Source organism: Carya illinoinensis, chromosome 7 (assembly GCF_018687715.1).
Source record: "Carya illinoinensis cultivar Pawnee chromosome 7, C.illinoinensisPawnee_v1, whole genome shotgun sequence".
In the NCBI taxonomy this organism is placed as follows: domain Eukaryota; kingdom Viridiplantae; phylum Streptophyta; class Magnoliopsida; order Fagales; family Juglandaceae; genus Carya; species Carya illinoinensis.
Genome location: NC_056758.1, coordinates 42,070,642 through 42,087,925, shown reverse-complemented (window position 1 = coordinate 42,087,925; position 17,284 = coordinate 42,070,642).

The following is a 17,284-nucleotide window of genomic DNA, read 5'->3' as shown; positions in this document are numbered from 1 at the left end:
TTTAAATTTTTAATTATTTATTTAATTCTAAACAAATGATTAAAAATAACTCAAAATTTTTAAACATTAAAATAAAAATAATATTAAAAAATTTATATTTTAATAATATTTTTATTCAACTCTTTATCTTTCATTTTTCAAAATTTCATAAAACATCTCAACTCACACAATTGTATTACTATTTATAAATTATTTTATTATTATTTACATATTATCTCATTTTATACCATATATATGGTGTGTGGTGTAAAGATTTTTAAATATAATTATTCTCGAGATAATCTCAAGTGAATAGGCATTGTTGTTATTTTCTTTGGTGATCAATGTTTTTAAGAGTAATATTTCATTTTATTTTTTTAAATGTTGTATTTTTTGTCACCCTGTATTATGTCTTGTTTTTAGAGAAAAAATTAAAAAAAAAATTGACGAATGATATGATTTCATGGCAGTAGAATAACAATTAGATGATATAATAATCTATAAGAATTTTCGTTTTTAATAATATATTTTATTTTTTATTAACGTGTAGTCTTATCAATATAAGGTTATTTGGATCAACCTTCCTCCAAGGAGTTAAAGACTAAAGACAGGCACTACAGTTACTGCTCCAGCTCCCATTGGAGCTTCGTTAGTTTATTTTAATGTATTTTTTTATATAGTTTTTTTAACACTTTCAAATCATTTTTAAAAAATTTTTACAATATTAATAAAAAAATGAGAGATGTGGTTTTAGCATTTTTCAATAGAATTTTGTTATATACAAGTAAAATTATGTTCTAATTTACGTATTAATACTGCTTTTTTCATATTTAAAATTTAAATTAACATTATTTTTAATAAAATTTATTTTTTAACTAATTACATTATTAATATATTTACAATCAAAATTTTCCTTTTTGACGAGAGACGCTAATGCCGGTCGGTCGGGTGTGGAACCATTTTTATACTAACAAACGAGATACTACCACGTATAAGTTTTAGTAAAGTGATTGGTGGGCTTACATGTACTTGAGCAATTTTTTTTCTACTGTCATTTATCCTTCTATCCAATGCTTCCTCTCTCTCTCTCTAAAATAAAGCTATCTCTCTCTCTCCCCTACCCCTCTTTTCTATTATCATCATAAAGCTTTTCACCTTTTTAAAGTCTCAAATTCTTTCGATAAACTCGTTGTTCTCCGTTTTTCTTCATTCATATATTTTTTATCTGTACTATGATTGTTTGGTGAGTAAGATGTATTTATTTGGATTTTGTTTAAGTTTTTATTATTATTTTGGCACTAATCTAAGTACTCTTGCAAAAAATTAAAAGAATTTGAAGAAGAGGATGAAGAGGAAGAAGTCGATGAAAAAGCAACACTTGAAGCGATAATCTCATAGGGTTCCATCAATGAAATTTCATCAATGAGGAAGTTATTTATGAACTCTATTGGATCAAATGAGCTTGTCATGCTTTTATCTTCTTCTTTGGTTTCAATAAAGGAGGATGATTGCAATGATGTCTTGAAAGTTAATGGAAAGCTTTATGAAGACCCAGGTTTAAGAAAGTCAAAAATAGAGAGAGAGAGAGAGAGAGAGAGAGAGAGCCGCCGGGGGTCTACAGGGACGGGGGTAGGGGAGGGAGACGAGAGAGACGGGGAGGAAGATAAAAAAATATTAAAATGAAATAAAGTAATATGAGACAAGAGAGACAAGGGAGAAGATAACAAATATTAAAATGAAATAAAGTAATCTGTGTATATATGTGAGTGTAAATTGTGGTTTGCTACACGTCCTACATGGTAGATTTTTATTGGCAAAAAATGATAAATACAGGAGACTTGGGATAGGAATTGCGCAGGAAATGATACATGTGGAAAATGATGCGGTGCATCTCATCTCCCTCCCTCCATCTTTGATGCCATGCAAAATCAATATTTTTCATCCAAAAAATCTACACAACTTTTTACTATTCATACAACCTCAACATATTACAATTTTTTTTAATTTTATAAAATATTTAATATATGAATAATAAATAGAAAAATTGAATTAATTTAAAAAAAATAAATTCAAAAAAATTTTTTAAAAATATTAAAAATTTGAAAAAAAAAATGATGTCTGGAGGTTGGGAGGTTGTGTAGCACTGCTCTTTTTCATCTCCCTTCATCTCTGATGTGGTATAAAATAGGTTACAAAATCAGTATTTTGGAGATGAAGGAACGACGAACGTGCATATGAATGGGGTTGGAAATGGGTTGCGGAGGAACAACGAGCAAAACAACCATCTCCCTCCCCCCATATCTGATGCGGTGTAAAAACTAGTGTTTTCATCTCCCTCCCTCCCTCTCCCTCTCTGTTGAAAAAAACAGAGCACTCCCTTTCTTCACCCCTCTCTGCTGAGCGGTTTAAGAAGCTCACCTTAACTTTTAAAGTTCTCTTTTTTATCCATTTTGTCAAATTTGAATTTGATCTGACTTTTCAAATTCTTTGTTTATGTAAAATTTTTATCTTTAGCTCTTACGTTCAATTGAATGACTATATTTCAATTGTATAAACATTCATCCATTAAAAGTATTTTTTTTTTTGCCTTTTGGTCAATTGCAGAGGATTTTAGTCTGTATAAGATACTAGCCAAGTATTTTTGCATGGTAAATTACATAATCGATTGTTTTCTAGGTGTAATGGGTTTACATTGCTTTTGCTTAGAGAAATGTTTTCTGCAAGTGAAAACCACAAGGTCGTAAAGAAGCTAATCAAAACCAGGAAATGGGTTGCGCAAATCTTCTGGAGACAAAGAAACGATGAATAATGTGAATGAGGGAGCTAGACGAACGTCAATGGTGTCGGAAATGGGTTGCGAAAATGGGTTGAGTCTTTCATTTGTGTTGAGTTTGTTGACTTTCATTTTTCATTTTTATTTTTTAATTACACGTGGCAGGTGTGCGCAATCCCATCAACTTTCCTGTACGTAGCGAAACTATTTATTGGCCGGTGGTAAATGAAATTTTCACCCGACCTATTCATAGATTTTCCCTTTTCGAATGCTAAAAACATTGTTATTAAATTATGTATATGTAAATGATACTTTTGATGAATGTAAAATAAATTTAGATTTTGACTATTCTATTAACATAAATATCTATATTGAAATAGTTATTTTTTCATTATATAAAAATAAAATAATATGATATGAATTTGATTTTGACTATTCACATCAAATTTTCATATTAAATTATCCATTTATTTATTATATAGTAATGAGTAATTAATAATTACAAAAATATTTAATTTTTTAATTATTAATTTATTTTATTTTATCATATTTTACTATTCTATCTATTATATGTTAATTACTATATTCTAATTAAATTATCTAGATGTTTATAGATATAAATTGAGAGAATAGAGAGTGTTATAAAAAATAATAAAATATATATTTTCTCATTCAACAATAACCATCAAATTTGAATTTTGATTTACAAATAGTGAAGATCAAAATCAAATTATTTGAGTTTGTATAATTTATTGTAAGCCTATTTTCATCCCTACTAGTTAAAAAGTACTGTTTGTTTTGAATATGGATAATCCAATAAGAATATTATAAATACTAAAAACCCATGCGCTAGAATCGAGTATGGAATAATTAATGAAATCTTAAATTTGTCCTTTTAACCGTTGGGCTATATACTTTAACGGATTATTCACGATACATTTCAAAGGGCAATTCTAAAATTAAGGTCAATTCAAAAGTTGGCTTAGAGCATCCTCAAGCTAAATTCATTTTTTAATTTGTCTAATATCAACATTTATTTACATTTATTTATTCGTTATAAATTAAATTCTTACATTAAATTAACTATTCATTATCTATATAATAATAAAATATTATTAAATTAATATTTTAAAAAAATTATTTTTATCAAATTTTATAATTATACCAATTTAATATTATTAATAATTATATTAATATTAAAAAACATATTTTAAAAGGTCATTTAATCATTTGAAATGAAAGTGTAGAATATTTTAATATTTAATTGGTAAAATGAAGTGTAAAATATTTTAATATTTTAATTAGTGAAATGAATGTGTAGGATTGAGAAAGTAATATTTTAATTTTTAGTAAATGAAAGTAATATTTCATATTTAGTCAATCACTGTAATAAAAGTTTAAAATATTTTAAATTTGTTCAATTCAATATGGATCTTTTTTATACAAATAATTTAAATTTTAGCCAACATCCTCATTTGGCTAAGCCAATGAAGATGCTCTTAAATATTCATATCAAGTGTCCTGGATCAATCAATGAGAGCAAACCACCAATGCGTATGTATTATTTCTTTCTGTTTTTTTTTTTAAATGTATTTTATGTTTTGGATTAAGCCTTGTTTAGTCATATAGTTTTGGTGAAATGAGATATTTTATTAAAAATTAAAAAAGATATTTTTATAATATAATTTTATAATATTAATTTTACTTTATAAATTAAAAAATTAAATTATTTATTATATTTTATATAAAAATTTAAAATAATTATAATAATTATGTAAAATAAGATAAAATAAAATAATTTTACTATTTACTATTTACTATTTCCATAAAATCATATGATGAGGGGGTTGAATTGAGTTCAAAAGTCTTGGGATTACTAAAAGTATCTTTTAATTTTTCTAAATATTCTTTTCTTTCTTGTGGATTATTAATTTTATCTATTAATTCTAATATAATATTTTCATGTGACGATAATACGTTAATAGTTTTATTACAGATACAATTATTTCTATCTAAACAATTACAAACATGAATTTCATCTTCTTCTGACTTGTTATCAGAAGATTGTTCTGAAAAACTTGATTCTTTTAATTGGTAAATTTCATCTTCTTCTGAAGAAATTTCATCTTCTTCACTTGATTGTATAAAGATATTTAATAATTTTTCTTTTACTTCTTCAGGTATATCTAATTCATTAATTTCTTTTTTAACCTTACAATTTGATGCATAATGTCCAACCTTTCCACATTTATAACATACAATTTGTTTTTTCTTTTTATTAAACTTTTTTGTATTCTTTACTGGTTTCTTATATACGGATTTTTCATTGGGTTTTTTATAAGGTTTCTTATAATTTCTTTTCTTAGTTGGATAAGTTTTATAAATTCTTTTTCCTTTTTTGTGTCTTGTAGAAGGAGCTAATAATGGAGAATAACCAAACTGTTCACAAAAGGTACCTAATTCTTTTGTAGCAAATTTCTTTTCTTTTTCCATTTGCTTTTTTAATCTTATATCATTACACATAGTCAGACCAGTTCTATTAATAGAAGATATTATATCTCCATACGTAAGATTAATAAAATCAATAGTACCATCTGATTTTACTAAAGATTCTCGTACCTTTTGGGCGAAGTAATATGGAAGTCCGGCTATGAACTTTTCCTTCCAGTATGGTTGTTGGCAATCATCTCTGATCATAACTTTAGTTAGAAAGACATCTTTATACCATCTAAAATCAGATAATCTAGGACATCTTAAATTGATTAATAAATCACTAGTTCTTTCTTTAAATTGGGAAGGATCACCTACAAAATGTTTTGTTAATATAAATATTAGAGTATTAACAGCATCTTCTATAGGTTGACCATCTTCTGTCTTAATCTCCTGCAGATTTTCATCATGCTTATAGGCACTTAATATTCTTATTCTTTGTTCTTGTGTAAGATAATGATCCCACCAGCCTTTTAATTGGCCAGTGAATCCTGTAACTAGAACATGTGCTACCTGATGATCTGATCTTCTACTGGCTTTATAAACATTAGCTACCATAATCATTTCTTGAAAATGATTTAATATTTCATATTCAGATAATCCATCTATATTCCATTCATATAATGCATCTGATGCAAAAGCAGATCTCACTATATGTTCTCTTTCCTCGAATTGTATATCCGGAGGGGTAGGCCTTGGATACCAATTTCGAGTAGTAAAAGTATGCGTTGCTGATTCCCTAGGATAAAATTGCCCACTATGATTTCCTTTAATTTTGTTTATCTGTAATTCTTTAAATTGATTTTCAAGATTATTAATTTCAGAATCAGATAGATCAGGTGAATCTGTCTTACTTAATACATTAATATGAGATTGTCTTGAAGTGGATGCATTATTATCAATATTTAATTTTTCTAATTTGCTAGAGATCTGTTCTAGTAAATCTTCTTTAGTCTTGGAAAAACTAGATTTTAAGTGAGCAGGTATTTCATGGGGAATAAACAAAGGAATTTCTTTAGCTTCTTTAACAGGAGTTTTAATAGGAGATATTAAGTTTTCAATTCTTTCTAATTGTTTACTCATGGTTTTTAAATATAAATTAGTATAATTATTTTGTTGGATTATATTATCAGTATTTTTAGTTTCTGGAGAAGTTAATCTCTTTATTGGTGATGCTAATATTTGTGTATTTCTTTGATTATATTTAATAGCCTCAAAAGGAGGGTATTCTTCATAAATAATTTGATTATTTTCTACTTTAACCCATTGATTAGTGATCCTATTTATAGTCGACAACTGATTTGATTTATATATTTCAAACCATATGAAGAAAGGTATATTTGTGACGCCCCCAAAATCCCCACGCCCGAACAGGGGGAAATTGAGACGTCCGGATGGTGACAACCCGGGTCACCACCCCAACGACGGGTGTCGAGTGTGTGCAAGGCAGCAAAAGTGTACAGAGAAACACGCAGCGGATAAGATAGTCATAACTAAGTACCAGAATTTTTCTTAACATAATACAAGCTGTTTAAAACGTACATAGATAAAATATTACATATACCACAAATACAGTTTTAAACAAACAAATAAAAAGATAACATCAGCAACCCGGCGGAGCCGCATCCTCAGGCTCAGCCTCTTCCTCCTCAACCTCATCTCCTGCACCAAAAGCTACGGAACCACGAATGGTACCGCAGGTAAGTAAAACCCAAACACTACCAGATAAAAACACATATAACTCAAACAAGATGCATGAAACATGCCCAATGCACAAACCCGTAAAACACAAGTTTTCCACGCACGCCAAAAGACACATTTGACATCTCAAACCATTATCCAATTTTAACCGTATGCACCATGACCTCCCCTAGGGGTCATCCGCACACCCTGGCTCCAGTGTCACACCGCAGAGTACCGCCACGCATGTGACACCCAACGAGCGATGCCCAGTTCCGCGCCCCGCGCGTGCGTAGCCAAGCATCCTCTAGCCCTCGCCAGCGAAGGGCCACGGAGTCGGTGAGTAGGCCGATGCCCGGTTCCGCGCCCGGCGCGTTCGTAGCCAAGCACCCCCTAGTCCCGCTCCCATTATCGCTTTCGATAACTCAGGGGACATCACTCAGTTTATTCCGCTCCCGAGTGACCAGAGGAGCTCCACCGAGATAATAACCCATCCCGGCTTGGGCTCGTGATACACACGCACCCGCAACACACTCACGCCACAACACAGGCTTTTCTCATAAACCCACAACACACGTGCATGCATCATGTAATGCCATAACAAAGCACATTAAAATGATCCAATCACATAAATCAAATAATCAAGCAACTCCATCCTCCATCCATCCGACCCCCGAAACTCCTCGGACTCAGTCCGGAATCAACAACCAACAACAGATAATAAATAAATTGAATGAGCAATATATATTTAAATCTGAAAATAGGGTTTGGAAAATACTTACAGCGCTATACGGCAATTTTAGAAAACACGAGGCGTTGCAAACGGCGGAAAAACAGCAACGTCACAGTGAAAATTCACTGTGGCCGTGGGTCCGAAAAACCCACTTTTGAACGGGGACAAACTAGGACATGGGATTGATAGGGAATGGTCTAGAGGTGGTTGTGAAGCTATTGGAAGTGACGGACGGCCGTGGGTGGCGGCGGAATGGCCGGAAATGGCCGGATTACCCAAAACGGAAACTAAGCTCGTAGGAGCTGTTCCGGTGGTCGTTGGAGGCCGGAAATAGGTGGGTTAGGACGGCAAGGAGTCGGTGATGAAGTGGTGAAGAAATGGTGGCCGGAGGTGGAGCGACGGCGGCGGATCGGAGCAAAATCCGTGCGCCCTTTGGAAGCTTTTTCCGGCCAAATGGCCGGCCGGTTGGGGGTGGGTTTTGGAGGGAAGGTAGACCGGAAGGAGAGGAAGAGAATGGGACCGGTGGGAGGCCGAACGGTGGCCGGACGGCGGCGGTAGGGCTTAGGGAAGGTGACGCCGGCGTAGGGAGAGAGAGAGAAGAGAGAGAAAGCACGGGGGGGGGTGACCGAGCCGAGCGGGAGAGAGGAGAGAGAAAAGAAAGAGAAAAAAGAAAAAAAGAAGAAAAAAGAAAAGAAGGGAAAAAGAAAAAAGGAAAAAGAGAAAAAGAAAAAAAAGATGTGAAAAGAAATGAGGTCCAGTCCTCACTCCGGGAAAAAGAAACAAACCGCCAAAAAGATTAAAACCACAAAAACAACTAAAAGAAATAAAACACAACCTCAAATAAATTAAAATAAATTAAAAACCGACTTTAAAAACGCAATTAAAATAAAATAAAATATCTGATATATTAATTAAAATAAAAACAATTATTTCAGCGAAAATACACTTAAAAGCGGGTCATCACATCCTCCCCTCCTTAAAAACAATTTCGTCCTCGAAATTGCAAGATCACCACCAACTTAAACCAAGCCACACAAACGCACATGAACCAACTGAGACCAAGATTAAAATGCATACCTTCATCATTCGAACAGATACGGGTACTGCTCCCTCATGTCCGCTGCTCGCTCCCAAGAGAAGTCTTGAGCTAACGGATCTCCCCAAGCCACTTTAACCAACGGTATCGTCTTGGACCTCAATTGTTGCTCCTTCCAATCCAAAATCTGCGACGGAACAACCTCGTAAGTGAGATCCGGTTGCAACTGAATACCTGCTGGGTCAACGAAACGTGGCTCTTGCTGCCCAAAGCTCTTCTTCAGGGATGATACGTGGAAGACATCATGAACATCCCCAAAATAATCCGGCAAAGCAACTCTATAGGCGACGGACCCTACCCTCTCCAGAATCTGAAAAGGGCCGACATACCTCGGATCTAGTTTCCTTTTCTTACCAAAACGCTTAACACCTCTCATGGGAGAGACTTTAAGATAAACCCAATCACCAATTTCAAATGACAATTCTCTCCTCCTGGTATCAGCGTAGCTTTTCTGGCGACTCTGAGCTGCCGCCATTTTTTCTCTGATGATCCAGACTTGGCTTTGCATTTCCTGAATTATTTCGGGTCCAATTACCCTACTCTCCCCAACTTCATCCCAACACAAGGGCGACCTACACTTTCTTCCATAAAGAGCTTCATAGGGAGCCATCTGAATGGTCGCATGGTAGCTGTTATTGTAGGCAAACTCAATGAGAGGCAAATGATTTTCCCAACTCCCTTGGAATTCCAGGGCACAAGCTCGCAACATGTCTTCCAGAGTCTGGATGGTGCGCTCTGACTGGCCATCTGTCTGCGGGTGATAAGCAGTACTGAACTTCAACTTAGTACCCAAAGCTGCCTGCAAACTCTTCCAGAACTGCGACGTAAACCTCGGGTCTCGATCCGACACTATACTCTTCGGTACACCGTGTAGTCGCACTATCTCCTTGACATACAAACGAGTCAACTTACCCAAAGAGTCAGTGTTGTTAACAGGCAGAAAATGAGCACTCTTCGTTAACCGGTCCACAATCACCCAAACAGAATTCTTCCCACTAGGTGTTCTCGGCAAACCCACTACGAAATCCATCGTGATGTCATCCCACTTCCACTCAGGAATAGGGAGGGGTTGGAGCATACCTGCAGGTCTCTGATGCTCGGCCTTTACCTGACGACACGTGTGGCATTTCTCCACATATAAGGCAACGTCCTTCTTCATTCCATCCCACCAGTAAATTTTCTTCAAGTCTCGATACATCTTTGTACTGCCGGGATGAACTGAATACGGGGCCGCATGAGCTTCCGCCATGATTCGTTCTTGAAATCTGAGTCCTTTGGGATCACTCTGCGATCTCGGAACCGAAGTATTCCATCACTATCCATGCTATAGTGCAACGACCCTCGAGATTTTCGGACTCTTTTCCTGATGTTCAGCAGCTTCGGATCCTTTCTTTGGAGAACTTTCAATTCTTCAAAATCGGTTACCCGAATGTCCAGAACCGAAGACAAAATCTCTACTTGCTGCGAACTCTCTATAAGGAGCCTTCTCATCCCATAAAGTAACGAATCCATTTCTGACGGTTCGGCTTCATCCTCCAAATGAGACTTCCGGCTCAAAGCATCAGCAACTATGTTAGCCTTCCCCGGGTGGTACTTGATCTCACACTGATAGTCACTGATTAGCTCTAGCCAACGCCTCTGCCTCATATTCAAATTTTTCTGGGAAAACAAATGCTTCAAGCTCTTATGATCAGTAAATACCTCACAAGCTTCCCCATACAAGAAATGCCGCCAGATCTTGAGTGCAAAAACAATCGCAGCCAACTCTAGATCATGCGTCGGATAATTCTTCTCATGGTCCTTAAGCTGACGAGATGCATAGGCTACAACCCGTCCTTCCTGCATAAGGACACAACCCAAACCGAACTTAGACGCATCACTGAAGACTACAAACGGCTTATGCGGTTCTGGGAGTGCTAACACTGGTGCCGTCGTCAGCCTGTTCTTCAATTCCTGGAAGCTTCTCTCACATTTCTCTGACCAAACAAATTCTGTATTCTTCCGAGTCAAAGCTGTGAGAGGTCCGGATAAGCGAGCAAAACCCTCTACAAACCTTCGGTAGTAACCGGCGAGCCCCAAGAAACTCCTGATCTCGCGTACTGTAGTTGGGCGTGGCCATGACAAAATGGCTTCTACCTTACCGGGATCAACTGCCACTCCACCCTGGGAAATTACATGCCCAAGAAATTTAACTTCTTCCAACCAGAACTCACACTTGCTGAGCTTGGCGTACAACTGGTGCTCTCTCAATTTCTCAAGTACCAGACTAAGATGATACACATGCTCTTCGATATCTCGGGAATAAATCAGTATATCATCAATAAATACTACCACGAAGGAATCCAGATAAGGTTGGAACACCCGATTCATCAAATCCATGAAAGCGGCAGGAGCATTAGCTAGCCCAAACGGCATCACTTTAAATTCATAGTGTCCATACCTCGACCTGAAGGCAGTTTTCGGCACATCCTGCTCTCTGATTCTCAGCTGGTAGTATCCCGACCTCAGATCAATTTTAAAGAACACCGCTGCCCCCTGAAGTTGGTCAAATAAATCATCTATCCGCGGGAGAGGATATTTATTTTTGATGGTCACCTTGTTCAACTCCCTATAGTCAATGCATATATGAAGGGTTCCATCTTTCTTTTTAACAAATAAAACTGGAGCACCCCACGGCGACGTACTAGGCTGAATAAACCCCTTCTCTACTAATTCTTGCAACTGAGTCTTCAACTCTTTCAATTCAGCCGGTGCCATGCGGTAAGGAGCCTTATGCACAGGAGCCGCTCCAGGTTCCAAGTCTATAACAAACTCCATCTCTCGCACGGGGGGTAGTCCGGGCAAGTCATCCACAAACACATCGGGGAACTCTTCCACAACTGGAATGTCTGCCAAGGACTTCTTCTCAGACGGCGTGGACACCATCTGAACCAAGAATGCATCCGCTCCCCATGCAATCTCTCTTCTTGCCTGTATCGCCGATATAATCATCGGCTTTTCTTTTAATCTACTCCCCGCAAATTCCAGACAATCACCATCCGGAAGCTGAAAGCTAATTGTCCGACTTCTGCAATTAATAGTCGCAGAATATCGGTATAGCCAATCCATCCCGAGGATGATATCAAAACCCAACAGCTTGAATACCACCAGATCAGCATCCAAAAATCTTCCCTCAAAATTTAACGGGCATCCCAAAGCAACCTTGGAACACCACACCATCTCGCCGTCGGGCAGCGCCACTACCATAGCCTTCGGCAACGGTTCCGTGACCAAATTACACACCCGAGCAAATGTGGAAGACACAAACGATCGTGAAGCACCAGAATCAAACAAGGTACAAGCATAAAACTCATACAAACGAACTCTTCCTGAACCAAACACACAACCCATAAAATCCAAAAAAAACAGCGAAGAAACCAAATGCACCAAAAATAAATCCAACTTAAAAGATTAAATTAATCCATACCTGTGATTACTCCAGCATCATGGGTCGCTGGTGCCTCATCGTCCACCTCTCCGGGCGTGACAGCATAAACCCGGGCTTGCACTGCTTGTCTCGGGTTGGTTCTTCCACCGTGTCTACCTCCACGGCTTCCTTGAGCTCTAACGGGGCAATCCCGAACTATATGTCCCACTTGACCGCACCGATAACACTGGGGTCCGCTACTCGTGCGACAGTCGCCCTCATGAGCTCTATTACAAACCCCACAAACAGGCATACGTCCTCCCATGCGAACACTGGAGGATGCTTGAGATCGGGTTCCAGTCCGCTGAACAAACTTCTGAGGCGAACCCGAGCTGCTTCCTTCACCAGAAAAACTCCGCCTCTTTTGCCCTGAAGGGGATCCCATACACAGATTATTTTCCCGCTCTATAAGGGTGGCCACATCCACTAACTCCTGAAAAGTGGATATCCGATGACTGACCACCAAACGGCGTATATCAGGGCGTAGTCCCTCCTGAAAACGCTCAGCTCGCAGCTCCTCTGTGGCAACAAGATGAGGAGCAAACCGCTCAAGTTCTATGAACCTCCGGGCGTATTGTTCCACTGTTGCGCCCCCTTGGACCAGATTGGAGAATTCTCTTGCCTTTTGCTTCCTTACCGATGCGGGAAAGAAGCGGTCATTGAATTCCTTCTTGAAACGCTGCCAGGTCACCGTAGCGAAAGATCCCAGTTCAGCTTCCAACATCACCCTCCTGGTATCCCACCAATCAGAAGCGATACCTTGTAAGAGGTAGCTGGCATAGAGTACTTGTTGTGCTTCAGTGCACCCACTCACCTCAAAAGTCTTCTCCAAATCTTTGATCCATTTCCCAGCCTGAAGTGGATCCTCATTCCCATTGAAGTGTGGAGTCCTATGCGCCAAAAAGCGCTCATAGGTGCACCCAGCTTGCACCATGCTACTGGACCCTCCTTGATACATCCAAGGCCCTCCCTGATATGGCCAGGGACCTCCTGGTTGTGGCCAATACATTCCCTGTGGCGGACAAGGCTCTCCTGACGGTGGATAGGGCCCTCCTGATGGTGGATAAGGCCCTCCTGATGGTGGCCAAGGACCCCCTTGTGGTGGCCAAGGTCCTTGTGGTGGCCAAGGCCCTGCCTGTTGTGGCCTAATATTCTGTTGCATGAACTCCGTCATCTGCCGAATTGCTTCGGCTATGGAGTCATCCCTGGATGTATTGTCTTGCGGTTCCTGAGTATTTTTCCTTGGTCTACCTGGTCTCCCCATAATTCTGTCACAACACCACTCTTGACCCTCCTTTAAGAAAACAAACAAAAACCATCATAAAACCAACAAAACAAAAACAGCACCACGCAGCGAGAAATAAAAGGAACCAGCATGCCAAAACATAACTAAATAAAACGAGCAAACAAACATAAACAAATAAAACAAATAAAACAACTATACTTAACATAATTTTAAAACACAACTTTAAAAACATTCTGGTACTACCTACGGGACATGTGGTTTTACCAGAGCCAAACCGCTCTGATACCACCTGTGACGCCCCCAAAATCCCCACGCCCGAACAGGGGGAAATTGAGACGTCCGGATGGTGACAACCCGGGTCACCACCCCAACGACGGGTGTCGAGTGTGTGCAAGGCAGCAAAAGTGTACATAGAAACACGCAGCGGATAAGATAGTCATAACTAAGTACCAGAATTTTTCTTAACATAATACAAGCTGTTTAAAACGTACATAGATAAAATATTACATATACCACAAATACAGTTTTAAACAAACAAATAAAAAGATAACATCAGCAACCCGGCGGAGCCGCATCCTCGGGCTCAGCCTCTTCCTCCTCAACCTCATCTCCTGCACCAAAAGCTACGGAACCACGAATGGTACCGCAGGTAAGTAAAACCCAAACACTACCAGATAAAAACACATATAACTCAAACAAGATGCATGAAACATGCCCAATGCACAAACCCGTAAAACACAAGTTTTCCACGCACGCCAAAAGACACATTTGACATCTCAAACCATTATCCAATTTTAACCGTATGCACCATGACCTCCCCTAGGGGTCATCCGCACACCCTGGCTCCAGTGTCACACCGCAGAGTACCGCCACGCATGTGACACCCAACGAGCGATGCCCAGTTCCGCGCCCCGCGCGTGCGTAGCCAAGCATCCTCTAGCCCTCGCCAGCGAAGGGCCACGGAGTCGGTGAGTAGGCCGATGCCCGGTTCCGCGCCCGGCGCGTTCGTAGCCAAGCACCCCCTAGTCCCGCTCCCATTATCGCTTTCGATAACTCAGGGGACATCACTCAGTTTATTCCGCTCCCGAGTGACTAGAGGAGCTCCACCGAGATAATAACCCATCCCGGCTTGGGCTCGTGATACACACGCACCCGCAACACACTCACGCCACAACACAGGCTTTTCTCATAAACTCACAACACACGTGCATGCATCATGTAATGCCATAACAAAGCACATTAAAATGATCCAATCACATAAATCAAATAATCAAGCAACTCCATCCTCCATCCATCCGACCCCCGAAACTCCTCGGACTCAGTCCGGAATCAACAACCAACAACAGATAATAAATAAATTGAATGAGCAATATATATTTAAATCTGAAAATAGGGTTTGGAAAATACTTACAGCGCTATACGGCAATTTTAGAAAACACGAGGCGTTGCAAACGGCGGAAAAACAGCAACGTCACAGTGAAAATTCACTGTGGCCGTGGGTCCGAAAAACCCACTTTTGAACGGGGACAAACTAGGACACGGGATTGATAGGGAATGGTCTAGAGGTGGTTGTGAAGCTATTGGAAGTGACGGACGGCCGTGGGTGGCGGCGGAATGGCCGGAAATGGCCGGATTACCCAAAACGGAAACTAAGCTCGTAGGAGCTGTTCCGGTGGTCGTTGGAGGCCGGAAATAGGTGGGTTAGGACGGCAAGGAGTCGGTGATGAAGTGGTGAAGAAATGGTGGCCGGAGGTGGAGCGACGGCGGCGGATCGGAGCAAAATCCGTGCGCCCTTTGGAAGCTTTTTTCGGCCAAATGGCCGGCCGGTTGGGGGTGGGTTTTGGAGGGAAGGTAGACCGGAAGGAGAGGAAGAGAATGGGACCGGTGGGAGGCCGAACGGTGGCCGGACGGCGGCGGTAGGGCTTAGGGAAGGTGACGCCGGCGTAGGGAGAGAGAGAGAAGAGAGAGAAAGCACGGGGGGGGTGACCGAGCCGAGCGGGAGAGAGGAGAGAGAAAAGAAAGAGAAAAAAGAAAAAAAAGAAGAAAAAAGAAAAGAAGGGAAAAAGAAAAAAGGAAAAAGAGAAAAAGAAAAAAAAGATGTGAAAAGAAATGAGGTCCAGTCCTCACTCCGGGAAAAAGAAACAAACCGCCAAAAAGATTAAAACCACAAAAACAACTAAAAGAAATAAAACACAACCTCAAATAAATTAAAATAAATTAAAAACCGACTTTAAAAACGCAATTAAAATAAAATAAAATATCTGATATATTAATTAAAATAAAAACAATTATTTCAGCGAAAATACACTTAAAAGCGGGTCATCACAATATTAATTTTTATGCTTTCTAAATATTCATAGTATTTTATTTGGATATAATCTCTTTCTAGTTGTGAGAAAGTAGAGAAAAACAAAAATCTTTTCTGCTTATTTTCTTCTTTCATATAATCTTGTTTAAGATATTCTTTATTGATTTTGAATTCTTCTTTACTCAGGGTAAATATTTGGGAATCATCTCCAACTACCTGTGAATAGGTTGGAGAAGAAGGTTCAGGTTCTTTATTCTGATGAGGATTAGAAGAGGATGCTGAATCAGGGTGATTGACTGAATATACAGGTGTATCAATAATATTTCCAGGAATAACTCCCCGGACTTGTGTATCTAGATTTTGTATTTTATTTCTAGAGACTGAAGTCATTGCAGATCTATTGTCAAAATTTTGAGATCTATTCCTACTAATTGTAGATCGTGGTGTATGGTAACTGGAGGATGCTGGAGAAGAATAATGAGAAAATGATCTCCTAAAAGGTTGGAAGGCAATTTGGACTGTTCCGTCCTGGTTTTGATCTATATAATCTAAATCATCTTTAGAATTATTTTCTACATTCGGTAATGGAATAATATTTTCTAATTGCCATTCATTAGGAAGAGTAACCTGATTCCAATGAATTTGTTTAGGAATTTGTATACTAGAATTTGGTGTACTAGATTGTAATAATAATGTATAGCCCTTTGGACTAGTAATGAGAGCTTGTGGCTCTAATGTTGTTTTCATTAATTTATAATGGATTCTATATACTACAGTTAAAGGATGTGATCCTTTCATCATATGATAGCCATTTGTTTTAATATTTAATGTTAAGGCATGTAGAATATTAGAGTCAAATAATGAGAGTGAATAATTAGGATAACAGTTAAAATATACTGGGCCTTGGAATAAACTAGATTCAACCATGCCAAGTAATGAATCATGGAAATTATAATGTCTTCCATCTCTTAAACAGAGTAATACTGAAGCATTTAGTCCATTTCTGGTAAGTGGTTTTACAGCCACTTGTACTAATCCAATATGTATAAATGAATATTTCTGTTCCTTATGGTGTTTAATGGCTTCTTTTGTTAATAGTTGTAATGATTCATAATCATTATTTAGGCTAATAGTCTTTTCTACTGTTTTAATTGTATAATTTGTGAGGAATGATAATTTTGAAGAAAAAGTTGAATATTTATATATTTGGTTTTTAGGTACATTAGGAATTGTCCAATCTTGTAAATTTCTTTCTATGTCTATAATGCTATAATCTTCTTGATTTACATTTTCAGTTTCTAAAGGTGTGTTAACCGTAGATGTTTCAGGTTTGAATAAAGAATTCATTGAAATAGAATTTTTATGCAAAGATTTCCTATATAAAAGAGAAATAAGTAGATTAAGATCTTGAGGGAACACCACCGGGACCACCCTTAAAGCCTCCTTGGCAAGATTGGGCTGACCAACGGATTTTCACGGCTTACCATCACAAGATTCTCAATATACTCTATTT